Here is a 12,954-nt window from a genome sequence, read left to right as displayed (position 1 = left end):
ATCTTCATTACATATCTTATCATTTCTGTGCATGTGTAATCATTGCTAACAATTTGATTAATAGTCACGTATACACTGGGAGCTATTACTTGTATTAGAAGCAAGAGGGCAGCATTGTACTATTAATAAGCCAGTACTAATGCGAAACACTCCTTGACACATAATTAGGAGGTTCTGCTCATTATTTCTGAGAATGATGATGATGACCATTGTAATAGGATCTGGGTAGGAGGTCCCTCTCCTGGGGTAGATGGACACCTCCAGATGCACAGCAGCCAGGAAATTCCTGTATTCCCACAGACCACTAGCCAATCAGCAGGTGCATGTAGCAGCCGCTGATTTGAGCCAATGAGCGGCCGCTGATTTGCTAGTGGTCCATGGGAAAGCGATCATCTGTCATTTTGCGTAGTGTAAGTATATGTGACAACATACAGTATACTTACACATGTGCGGCATGGATGGGGTCAGTCGTATTTTTATTTTGCCAAGTATGGGGATGCTATGGAGATCAGCGCGAGGATGGAGGTCAGTATCGGATCTTTTTTCCAGGTACCCCCATTGGAATCTACGAGAGAAGGGGACAGAACAGCTGGCAGCAGGTATGTGTGAATGAGTTAGGTAGGTATGTAATAAAGTTTTACTATACACGGTGTGTAAGTGTTGTGGTTATTTAACTATTTATTTTGTAGTTCCACAAGTGCCAAAGGGCAGGCATGCTGGCATCTATAGTTCCACTGTAAAATACAATAGTTTCTAACTATTTCCACCATTATTACTCATGTACCCACAGCCCAGGGGTGCGGGGGAGAGCCCTCGGATTTAGACTAAGCCTGGGGTGTCGGGAGAGGGGGCCTCCTTTCTTGGGGGGGGCACCTCCCCCGAGATCCCTGGCTTGGGCTGACCAGCTTGGGGTGCAAATGATTTGGCTAGGGAGACCCGGTGATAGGGTCCCCTGGCTGTGGCATTACACCCCGGTCGGTGTGGGTTCGGTGCTGGTTTTAAATATAGGGTGACCACTATGCATTTGTCCTACTATATTTAAAACTAGGACTGGCCCTGCAGCCAGGTGCTGGTACCAAAATTATGGGGGAACCCTACACGTTTTTTTCCCCCATCATTTAAGGAACCAGGACTGGTTATGTCTTTTTGGGGGGACCCTACGTCATTTTTTTAACAAAACTTAACCCTTCATTTACTACTTACGGGCAGAAACATACATGGATCACACTGATCTGCAGAGCCGTAAGTAGACATTTTGGTACCCTGTGCCAGAAAGAGCATTGGCACCCCCCTCATTTTTCAAAGGGACATAATGCACCAAAAAAAGGGCCATGGCTTCATGGGGAAGGGCCAGGGAAGAGATAGGAGAGGCCAGGAGATGCTGGGGATAAATAGGGACATAATATAGTGCACCTGAGAGAGGGCCATGGCCTCATGGGGAAGGGCCAAGGAAGAGATAGGGGAGGCCAGGAGATGCTGGGGATAAATAGGGACATAATATAGTGCACCTGAGAGAGGGCCATGGCCTCATGTGGAAGGGCCAGGGAAGAGATAGGGGAGGCCAGGAGATGCTGGGGATAAATAGGGACATAGTATAGTGCACCTGAGAGAGGGCCATGGCCTAATGGGGAAGGGCCAGGGAAGAGATAGGGGAGGCCAGGAGATGCTGGGGATAAATAGGGACATAATATAGTGCACCTGAGAGAGGGCCATGGCCTCATGGGGAAGGGCCAGGGAAGAGATAGGGGAGGCCAGGAGATGCTGGGGATAAATAGGGACATAGTATAGTGCACCTGAGAGAGGGCCATGGCCTCATAGGGAAGGGCTAGGGAAGAGATAGGGGAGGTCAGGAGATGCTGGGGATAAATAGGGACATAATATAGTGCACCTGAGAGAGGGCCATGGCCTCATGGGGAAGGGCCAGGGAAGAGATAGGGAAGGCCAGGAGATACTGGGGATAAATAGGGACATAATATAGTGCACCTGAGAGAGGGCCATGGCCTCATGGGGAAGGGCCAGGGTAGAGATAGGGGAGGCCAGGAGATGCTGGGGATAAATAGGGACATAGTATAGTGCACCTGAGAGAGGGCCATGGCCTCATGGGGAAGGGCCAGGGAAGAGATAGGGGAGGCCAGGAGATGCTGGGGATAAATAGGGACATAATATAGTGCACCTGAGAGAGGGCCATGGCCTCATGGGGAAGGGCCAGGGAAGAGATAGGAGAGGCCAGGAGATGCTGGGGATAAATAGGGACATAATATAGTGCACCTGAGAGAGGGCCATGGCCTCATGGGGAAGGGCCAGGGAAGAGATAGGGGAGGCCAGGAGATGCTAGGGATAAATAGGGACATAATATAGTGCACCTGAGAGAGTGCCATGGCCTCATGGGGAAGGGCCAGGGAAGAGATAGGGGAGGCCAGGAGATACTGGGGATAAATAGGGACATAATATAGTGCACCTGAGAGAGGGCCATGGCCTCATGGGGAAGGGCTAGGGAAGAGATAGGAGAGGCCAGGAGATGCTGGGGATGAAATAAGAGGAAGCTACAAGCAAGAATGATCATAAACAGAAATTTGACAGGCCCAAACAGCGCCCCCTGACCTGTGGTGCCCTGTGCGATGGCACCAGCCACACTACCCTAGCTATGGCCCTGCTGATCTGTGTATGTTTCTGCTGAACTCACAGCTCACAGACAGGTGAATTGATTTCATGAATTTGGAGTATTGTCTGTTCTCATGAGAGTTTAGAAACTCTCATCTTGATAGATTCCTGAATCTTATCTTCACTAGTGAAAAGTAACTGGAGTTTGGCCAATGGTGAAGTGAAGACAGTTTGCTAACTCTCTAGAATTTTCCCGTAGCAAAGGAGATTTCTCTCCCAAGTTTTACATTAGTAAATTTGCGAGTGGAAAAAATGCCCAAACTCTCCAGAGAATCCAAACTCGAATCTTAGTAAATTTACCCCTAAGTGTCATCTGAATGTATGGGCCGGCTCCTTTGCAGACAGTCTATTAATGCTAGTTCTTTACATATAAACTATACAGCATAAGCTTACTCAACTCCTGGTGCTGGTTGGCTCATTACCCCTGTCTGTCAGAGAACAAACCTACCTTCTCCCTGCTGGCAGTGCTGCTGGCTCAGGGATGGGGCTGGTTATGCTTCCAATGGCAGCCTCAGGAAAACAATCACTCTTTCATCAGTCAGTCACCCCCCTTGAAGAGCATCCACTCCGTGTCTGGATCACTTAGCTTCCACTCACTCTCTGATGCCTGGTGTGTTTGCGATCCTCCAGTCTGAGATAAGGGACAGTGAGGCCAGCTCCTCTCCTCTCCTGTCAGCCACTGCACTTCCCGTTGGGGTGCTGCTCTCCTATTTATTATGGATGGCCATCGACAATCGATAGTGAACAATCATCGATTGTTAACTGTCAATAGCCGATGGTTTTGCCATCAATGGATGAGTGGGAGCCGATGATTATTTTTTTCTTGAGGGGACAGAGATTGGCCCCACCACCCGGCAGCTGCTATGCCCCGTCCTCATTTTTGATTGGCCCATGGCCAACCATGCCCCCAGCAGTGTGAATACAAAAAAGTAAATCCTAAGTGAATAACTGTGTTACACATTTTTTGTGTTTTTTAATGTTTTTATGAAATCACATATATACTGGAGGATAAAAGAGGAGAAGAATCACTTCAAGTCCACATCAAATCCATTCCACAGGATATCACGTTTTTTAAGGGAAGTAATGCGACTATAACGCATGTTTATTATTTTTTGTTATTAAGCGCCATTTGTTAGAGTCACACATTTTTTTCTGTTTACGCCCCCAGCAGTGATGGCCATCAAGGGGTGCAAGCCATTGATGGTTCACCATAGATGGTTTGTGCACCATCGATAGTAATCACTGATGGATGCAATGATAACAACCATTGATGGACACCCCTTAGATGGCCATCCCTATTTATAGGGTTGTTGCACGTGTCACCATCTCTTCCCACCTGCCGCTCGAGGCTGTCAGTTCAGGAGATGGGGCAACTGGCAATCAGGTGGATGTAGCAGGGAAGCTGGTGTGCAGACAATGACACCGGCTTCCCCTGTTCTCTCAGGGCTTGTCAGTTCTGCTGCTCTGAAGGGAGTGGGCACAAGGACACTAGTGCATGGCTTTCCCCGGCTCCACACAGTTCTGAACCATTGATCTGGCCACCTCATATAGCCGGTGATGGGGTATACAATTAAACTATCTTGCCCCCCAGTAGTAGTAAATACAAGGGCTGTGTGGCATGAACATATTATTTACAAGTATAAACAGTTACATACAGGGACACAAGTCACTTTTGTAGCTGTCAATGTACTGGAGAGCGGTGGCCATTTTCTTGTAGCACACGTCTTCCTTATTCCTATCCCCAGGGTTTACTCCATGCTGGTCAGTGAGTGATGGATTACTATTTCAACTTTTGCATCTGTAGCCGTTATGGGACTTTGCATTTCTTTAACAAATAAGTGAAGCATGAGCCTATAGGATGTAGCCAATAACTTCTGTATATTTATAATGTAAAAACTTGTTTCTTAGCAAGATAAATAGTAAAACATATTATGGAATATCTGATAGTTTTTCCTTTTATTTGGCCACAGAAGCCTATACTGTGTGACAGGTATTGTATAGCTAAACTCTTTATTCATTTATTATATATTTTTATAATCACAAAATCATAACAAATTAAATAACATTATTTTGTAGTGTAATTTTTGTGTAAAATATACAGAATTAATATTTATCATTAAATTACCTTTACAGTTTATAAATATTATTTTCTAGCTGACCTATAGATTTAATTTGTGTGACAGGCCGTGAGGGGAAATTGTGCAACACACATGTTGGTATCTGAGTGTCAGAGACTGTCACTTTCATTTCTCTCTCCTGCTGACAACGATGGCGTCTGCTGATCTGAGACAGGAGCTGGTGTGTTCCATCTGCCTGAGCATTTATACAGATCCTGTAACCCTGACATGTGGCCACAACTTCTGCCGGGGCTGTATTGCTCGTGTGCTGGATACACATGAGGAATGGACAGAAGATTATACCTGTCCTGAATGCAGAAAAAAGTTCAGAAGACGTCCAGCACTGATACGGAACATAACTCTGTGTAACATAGTGGGGAGTTTCCCATCTACTCGGCCAGATCAGGAGGAGACTGGGATCTTCTGCACTTAGTGTGTGGACTCTCCTGTACCTGCTGCTAAATCCTGTCTGCATTGTGAGGCTCATCTGTGTGATAATCACCTGAGAGTACACAGCAACTCACCAGAACACGTCTTATCTGATCCCATCACTGCTCTGGGGATCAGGAAATGCTCCATCCATAAAGAGCTCTTCAGATATTACTGCACTAAGGACTCTGCCTGTATCTGTGTGTCCTGCTGTCTGATTGGGGAGCACAGAGGACACCAGGTGGAGACACTGGATGAGGCCTCTGAGAAGAAGGAGAAGCTGAGAGATGTTCTGCAGAAACTGATCACAAAGAGAGAGGAGACTGAAGATAGAGTGCAGAGATTGCAGGAGCATAGAAGAAGACATAAGGAAAAAGCAGCTGGTGTAACAGAGAGAGTCACTGCCCTGTTTAGAGACATCAGGAGACAGCTGGAAAACCTGGAGAAGAAAGCCCTGAGTGAGATCTCCAGGCAGGAACAGCACGTTTCACTCTCAGTCTCTGATCTGATCCAGCAGCTGGAAATAAAGAAGGACGAGCTGTCCAGGAAGATGCGTCACATTGAGGAGCTGTGTAACATGTCTGATCCAGTGACTGTCTTACAGGAACCTGACACAGGTGACTTGTGTAATACTGAGGACAGAGAGACACATGGTAACCAGGTCCATGATGTAGGAGATCTGGATGTGGGTTTCATTTCAAGGAAATTACAGAAAGGATTATCTAAAATAATAAAAGGCATAAACACAGGGGTCTATGTGCTTGAAGCTACAGACATATTGCTGGATGTAACCACAGCTGGCAATGATATAGATATATTAAGTGATATGAAAACTGTATTCTGCTCACCTGGCCAAGAAAGGCCAGAAACAGCAGAGAGATTTCAGTGTTCTCAGGTAATAAGCACCAGGAGATTCTCCTCAGGTGAACATTACTGGAAAGTGGATATCAGGGAATCAGTGGGGTGGAGGGTGGGGATTTGTTATCCCAGTATAGACAGGAAAGGGCCGCAGTCACTCATTGGACGTAATAGCAAGTCCTGGTGTTTATATAAGGGGTATAATAATCAGTACATATTGATGCATGACAGTGAAATTATTCAGTTACTTTGCAATATTCCGTGTGACAGAATGGGGATATTTCTTGATTATGAGGCAGGACAGCTGTCCTTTTACTCTCTATGTGACCCCATCAGACACTTGCACACCTTCACTGCCACCTTCACTGAGCCCCTTCATGCTGCATTATGTGTAAGCACAGGGTGTATAGAGATATCTGGATGAACGTAAGATATCTGCTTGGAGACTGATGACATCACAGGGAGGGGAATCTGATTGGTAGAACTTTTAAATAGCAAAATTAAATAATTTTTTTGGGGGGGAGGGATCTCAGTGGTTTATCTACAATAGGTGCAGGGTGTGTGGCGCACATGGACAACTGAGTGAAGGGGCATTCATGCCGCACACCCTGCACCCAATCCATGTACTTACCTTGTGGCCAGCACCATATTTTGTGGAGATATGCAATATAGATTGTGGCACAATGCCAGGATCATCAGCGCTTGTGCTGGTTTCAAGACAGGGCAGCACATAAAGCAGATCTGGTGAATCTACTGCTCCAGTCTCACACCAGTTGATGGAGTCACTAGGAGCTGTGATTGGCTGCAGTAACTGTCTGTCAGTCAGTGTGTACCCTATCAATGTGATCTGCGCTGTGCTTGCTCCTATTGGCTGTGGTGTACGCAGGGGGTAAAAGGGGTGTTGTTTTTGCAAAGCTCCACCTACTGGGAGTTCCATGACTTTCTTATACAAGATGTGTTGGACTACAAGTCACAGCATGCCTCTTAGTTAAGCTTTATTGTATTTTACTGATCATAAAATTAAATGATTTCTATTCTGTCTCTTTAATTAATAATGGTCATTATACAGTGTTTCCTCTTTATAGTACCCTCGTTATAACACCACCCTAACATACTTAAGCAGATTTCATACATTTCTAGGGGTACATTTACTAAAGTGAGAGTTTTAGAAGTGATGTTGAGCATAGAAACCAATCAGATTCCAGCTATTATCCTCTAGAAGATGCTAGTTAAATGTTAAGTAGAATCTGATTGTTTGCTATGGGCAACATCACTTCTAAGCAACATAAAAACCTGCTTTACGTAGAGTTATATTTTCAGTGCAGACAGTCTAATATTTTTTTTTATGCTAGGGCTCCCCAAATGTGTGTACACAGGGCTCCCCAAATGTGTGTACACAGAGCTCCCCAAATGTGTGTACACAGGGCTCCCCAAATGTGTATACACAGAGCTCCCCAAATGTGTGTACACAGGGCTCCATAAATGTGTGTACACAGAGCTCCCCAAATGTGTGTACACAGGGCTCCCCAAATGTGTGTACACAGAGCTCCCCAAATGTGTGTACACATGGCTCCCCAAATGTGTGTACACAGGGCTCCATAAATGTGTGTACACAGGGCTCCATAAATGTGTGTACACAGGGCTCCCCAAATGTGTGTACACAGGGCTCCCCAAATGTGTGTACACAGGGCTCCCCAAATTTGTGTACACAGAGCTCCCCAAATTTGTGTACACAGAGCTCCCCAAATGTGTGTACACAGAGCTCCCCAAATGTGTGTACACAGGGCTCCCCAAATGTGTGTACACATGGCTCCCCAAATGTGTGTACACAGGGCTCCATAAATGTGTGTACACAGGGCTCCCCAAATGTGTGTACACAGGGCTCCCCAAATGTGTGTACACAGGGCTCCCCAAATGTGTGTACACAGAGCTCCCCAAATGTGTGTACACAGAGCTCCCCAAATGTGTGTACACAGAGCTCCCCAAATGTGTGTACACAGGGCTCCCCAAATGTGTGTACACAGGGCCGACTGCAGACCAACTTGAGCCCAGAGGGAAAAGTACCCAGTCCTGAAAACACACTGAGAACAAGAAGCTGCACATTTCCCAGCACAGAGGCTGCAGTGCACCAGTTACTATGGGTATTGTGTAGTATAGTCCTCAGTCCATACTATGACATCTCCCCCCACTGTACAGGGGCATTACTACCTCCCTGGTCATTGCTAATATCACCTAATATATTACAGCTTATATGTGTCACATGGCATGATCCTATGGGAAGGACGTCTCTCATTATCCTACACCCAGCCTGTGTGTCACTTATACCACAAAATATAATGGAGGTTTGGGCTAGAACCGAGAGCACATAAACTTCTAGTCAGGGATAGAGGGGGTTAATAAAGTTAAAGATGTTTGTTTTTTGTTTGACAGAAGGTAGGCAGATGTGAAAGGGCGAGAGGTTAGGGGGCGTGTTATGGGCATGATTCAGACCCGCTCGCGAGTACTATGCACTCGCAAGAGGGTCAATGGTGGCCCAGTGTGCATGCATACGATGGAGCCGGCTCCGTCGTGCGCATGCGCGAGACCCAGATAGCGACGGGCAAGGGGTGTGCTATCGATGTTGAGCGACAGCAAGCCCCCTTTGGTGTGTGGGCCGGGGGCATGGCTGCCCAGATGGAGGCGTTCCCATGGGAACGCCTACCACCTGGGGTCGGCCCCACTGACATCACAAGTGATGTCAGTGGGAGTGCTTTTGGCTCTGTTAGAGCCAAAAGCACTCTGGGGCTTGCGGCAACGAGACCCTACCGCAAAGGTCTCGTCGCAAGCCCGATGGTCGCGATGGTCTTGACCATCATCATGGCCGCTCGCAATAGCTATGCGAGTGGCCAAGAGGCCGCAACGAAAAATACAAAACGCCCTGATTCACAGCGGGCGCTCGTTCAGAGCGGCCCTATGTGAGAGGGTGTGGTGATAGGATGAGAGGTTAGGGGGCGTGTTATGTGAGAGGGTGTGGTGATAGGATGAGAGGTTAGGGGGCGTGTTATGTGAGAGGGTGTGGTGATAGGATGAGAGGTTAGGGGGCGTGTTATGTGAGAGGGTGTGGTGATAGGATGAGAGGTTAGGGGGTGTGATGTGAGAGGGTGTGGTGATAGGATGAGAGGTTAGGGGGTGTGTTATGTGAGAGGGTGTGGTGATAGGATGAGAGGTTAGTTGGCATGTTATGTGAGAAGGTGTGGTGATAGGATGAGAGGTTAGGGGGTGTGTTATGTGAGAGGGTGTGGTGATAGGATGAGAGGTTAGGGGGTGTGTTATGTGAGAGGGTGTGGTGATAGGATGAGAGGTTAGGGGGTGTGTTATGTGAGAGGGTGTGGTGATAGGATGAGAGGTTAGGGGGCGTGTTATATGAGAGGGTGTGGTGATAGGATGAGAGGTTAGGGGGCGTGTTATATGAGAGGGTGTGGTGATAGGATGAGAGGTTAGGTGGTGTGTTATGTGAGAGGGTGTGATGATAGGATGAGAGGTTAGGGGGTGTGTTATGTGAGAGGGTGTGGTGATAGGATGAGAGGTTAGGGGGTGTGTTACATGAAAGGGTGTGGTGATAGAATGAGAGGTTAGGGGGTGTGCTATGTGAGAGGGTGTGGTGATTGGATGAGAGGTTAGGGGCATGTTATGTGAGAGGGTGTGGTGATAGGATGAGAGGTTAGGGGGCGTGTTATGTGAGAGGGTGTGGTGATCGGATGAGAGGTTAGGGGGCGTGTTATGTGAGAGGGTGTGGTGATAGGATGAGAGGTTAGGGGGTGTGTTATGTGAGAGGGTGTGGTGATAGGATGAGAGGTTAGGGGGTGTGTTAAGTGAGAGGATGTGGTGATATGATGAGAGGTTAGGGGGGTGTGTTAAGTGAGAGGGTGTGGAGATAGGATGAGAGGTTAGGGGGCGTGTTATGTGAGAGGGTGTGGTGATAGGATGAGAGATTAGGGGGCATGTTATGTGAGAGGATGTGGTGATAGGATGAGCGGTTAGGAGGCGTGTTATGTGAGGGTGTGGTGATAGGATGAGAGGTTAGGGGGTGTGTTTTGTGAGAGGGTGTGGTGATAGGATGAGAGGTTAGCGGGCGTGTTATGTGAGAGGGTGTAGTGATAGGATGAGCGGTTATGGGGTGTGTTATGTGAGAGGGTGTAGTGATAGGATGAGCGGTTATGGGGTGTGTTATGTGAGAGGGTGTGGTGATAGGATGAGAGATTAGGGGGTGTGTTATGTGAGAGGGTGTGGTGATAGGATGAGAGGTTAGGGGGCGTGTTATGTGAGAGGGTGTGGTGATAGGATGAGAGGTTAGGGGGTGTGTTATGTGAGAGGGTGTGGTGATAGGATGAGAGGTTAGGGGGTGTGTTATGTGAGAGGGTGTGGTGATAGGATGAGAGGTTAGGAGGCATGTTATGTGGGAGGGTGTGGTGATAAGATGAGAGGTTTGCGGGTGTGTTATGTGAGAGGGTGTGGTGATAGGATGAGAGGTTAGGGGGTGTGTTATGTGAGAGGGTGTGGTGATAGGATGAGAGATTAGGGGGTGTGTTATGTGAGAGGATGTGGTGATAGGATGAGAGGTTAGGTGGTGTGTTATGTGAGAGGGTGTGATGATAGGATGAGAGGTTAGGGGGTGTGTTATGTGAGAGGGTGTGGTGATAGGATGAGAGGTTAGGGGGCGTGTTATGTGAGAGGGTGTGGTGATAGGATGAGAGGTTAGGGGGCGTGTTATGTGAGAGGGTGTGGTGATAGGATGAGAGGTTAGGGGGCGTGTTATGTGAGAGGGTGTGGTGATAGGATGAGAGGTTAGGGGGTGTGATGTGAGAGGGTGTGGTGATAGGATGAGAGGTTAGGGGGTGTGTTATGTGAGAGGGTGTGGTGATAGGATGAGAGGTTAGTTGGCATGTTATGTGAGAAGGTGTGGTGATAGGATGAGAGGTTAGGGGGTGTGTTATGTGAGAGGGTGTGGTGATAGGATGAGAGGTTAGGGGGTGTGTTATGTGAGAGGGTGTGGTGATAGGATGAGAGGTTAGGGGGTGTGTTATGTGAGAGGGTGTGGTGATAGGATGAGAGGTTAGGGGGCGTGTTATATGAGAGGGTGTGGTGATAGGATGAGAGGTTAGGGGGCGTGTTATATGAGAGGGTGTGGTGATAGGATGAGAGGTTAGGTGGTGTGTTATGTGAGAGGGTGTGATGATAGGATGAGAGGTTAGGGGGTGTGATGTGAGAGGGTGTGGTGATAGGATGAGAGGTTAGGGGGTGTGTTACATGAAAGGGTGTGGTGATAGAATGAGAGGTTAGGGGGTGTGCTATGTGAGAGGGTGTGGTGATTGGATGAGAGGTTAGGGGCATGTTATGTGAGAGGGTGTGGTGATAGGATGAGAGGTTAGGGGGCGTGTTATGTGAGAGGGTGTGGTGATCGGATGAGAGGTTAGGGGGCGTGTTATGTGAGAGGGTGTGGTGATAGGATGAGAGGTTAGGGGGCGTGTTATGTGAGAGGGTGTGGTGATAGGTTGAGAGGTTAGGGGGTGTGTTATGTGAGAGGGTGTGGTGATAGGATGAGAGGTTAGGGGGTGTGTTAAGTGAGAGGATGTGGTGATATGATGAGAGGTTAGGGGGGTGTGTTAAGTGAGAGGGTGTGGAGATAGGATGAGAGGTTAGGGGGCGTGTTATGTGAGAGGGTGTGGTGATAGGATGAGAGATTAGGGGGCATGTTATGTGAGAGGATGTGGTGATAGGATGAGAGGTTAGGAGGCGTGTTATGTGAGGGTGTGGTGATAGGATGAGAGGTTAGGGGGTGTGTTTTGTGAGAGGGTGTAGTGATAGGATGAGCGGTTATGGGGTGTGTTATGTGAGAGGGTGTGGTGATAGGATGAGAGATTAGGGGGTGTGTTATGTGAGAGGGTGTGGTGATAGGATGAGAGGTTAGGGGGTGTGTTATGTGAGAGGGTGTGGTGATAGGATGAGAGGTTAGGGGGCGTGTTATGTGAGAGGGTGTGGTGATAGGATGAGAGGTTAGGGGGTGTGTTATGTGAGAGGGTGTGGTGATAGGATGAGAGGTTAGGGGGTGTGTTATGTGAGAGGGTGTGGTGATAGGATGAGAGGTTAGGAGGCATGTTATGTGGGAGGGTGTGGTGATAAGATGAGAGGTTTGCGGGTGTGTTATGTGAGAGGGTGTAGTGATAGGATGAGAGGTTAGGGGGTGTGTTATGTGAGAGGGTGTGGTGATAGGATGAGAGATTAGGGGGTGTGTTATGTGAGAGGATGTGGTGATAGGATGAGAGGTTAGGTGGTGTGTTATGTGAGAGGGTGTGATGATAGGATGAGAGGTTAGGGGGTGTGTTATGTGAGAGGGTGTGGTGATAGGATGAGAGGTTAGGGGGTGTGTTACATGAAAGGGTGTGGTGATAGAATGAGAGGTTAGGGGGTGTGTTATGTGAGAGGGTGTGGTAATAGGATGAGAGGTTAGGGGGCGTGTTATGTGAGAGGGTGTGGTGATCGGATGAGAGGTTAGGGGGCATGTTATGTGAGAGGGTGTGGTGATAGGATGAGAGGTTAGGGGGCGTGTTATGTGAGAGGGTGTGGTGATAGGATGAGAGGTTAGGGGGTGTGTTATGTGAGAGGGTATGGTGATAGGATGAGAGGTTAGGGGGCGTGTTATGTGAGAGGGTGTGGTGATAGGATGAGAGGTTAGGGGGCGTGTTATGTGAGAGGGTGTGGTGATAGGATGAGAGGTTAGGGGGCGTGTTATGTGAGAGGGTGTGGTGATAGGTTGAGAGGTTAGGGGGTGTGTTATGTGAGAGGGTGTGGTGATAGGATGAGAGGTTAGGGGGTGTGTTAAGTGAGAGGATGTGGCGATATGATGAGAGGT

At 48.0% G+C, this 12,954-nt stretch overlaps 1 pseudogene; it reads left to right on the top strand.

Moving 5' to 3' along the window:
- Positions 1-4,929: 4,929 nt before the first annotated feature.
- Positions 4,930-7,057, top strand: LOC148439559 (E3 ubiquitin/ISG15 ligase TRIM25-like; annotated as a pseudogene).
- The last annotated feature ends 5,897 nt before the right edge of the window (positions 7,058-12,954 follow it).

Source organism: Taudactylus pleione, unplaced genomic scaffold (assembly GCF_031769625.1).
Source record: "Taudactylus pleione unplaced genomic scaffold, aTauple2 ptg001704l, whole genome shotgun sequence".
In the NCBI taxonomy this organism is placed as follows: domain Eukaryota; kingdom Metazoa; phylum Chordata; class Amphibia; order Anura; family Myobatrachidae; genus Taudactylus; species Taudactylus pleione.
The sequence above is the reverse complement of the archived record's forward strand: the minus strand, read 5'-3'. Positions and strand labels throughout refer to the sequence as shown.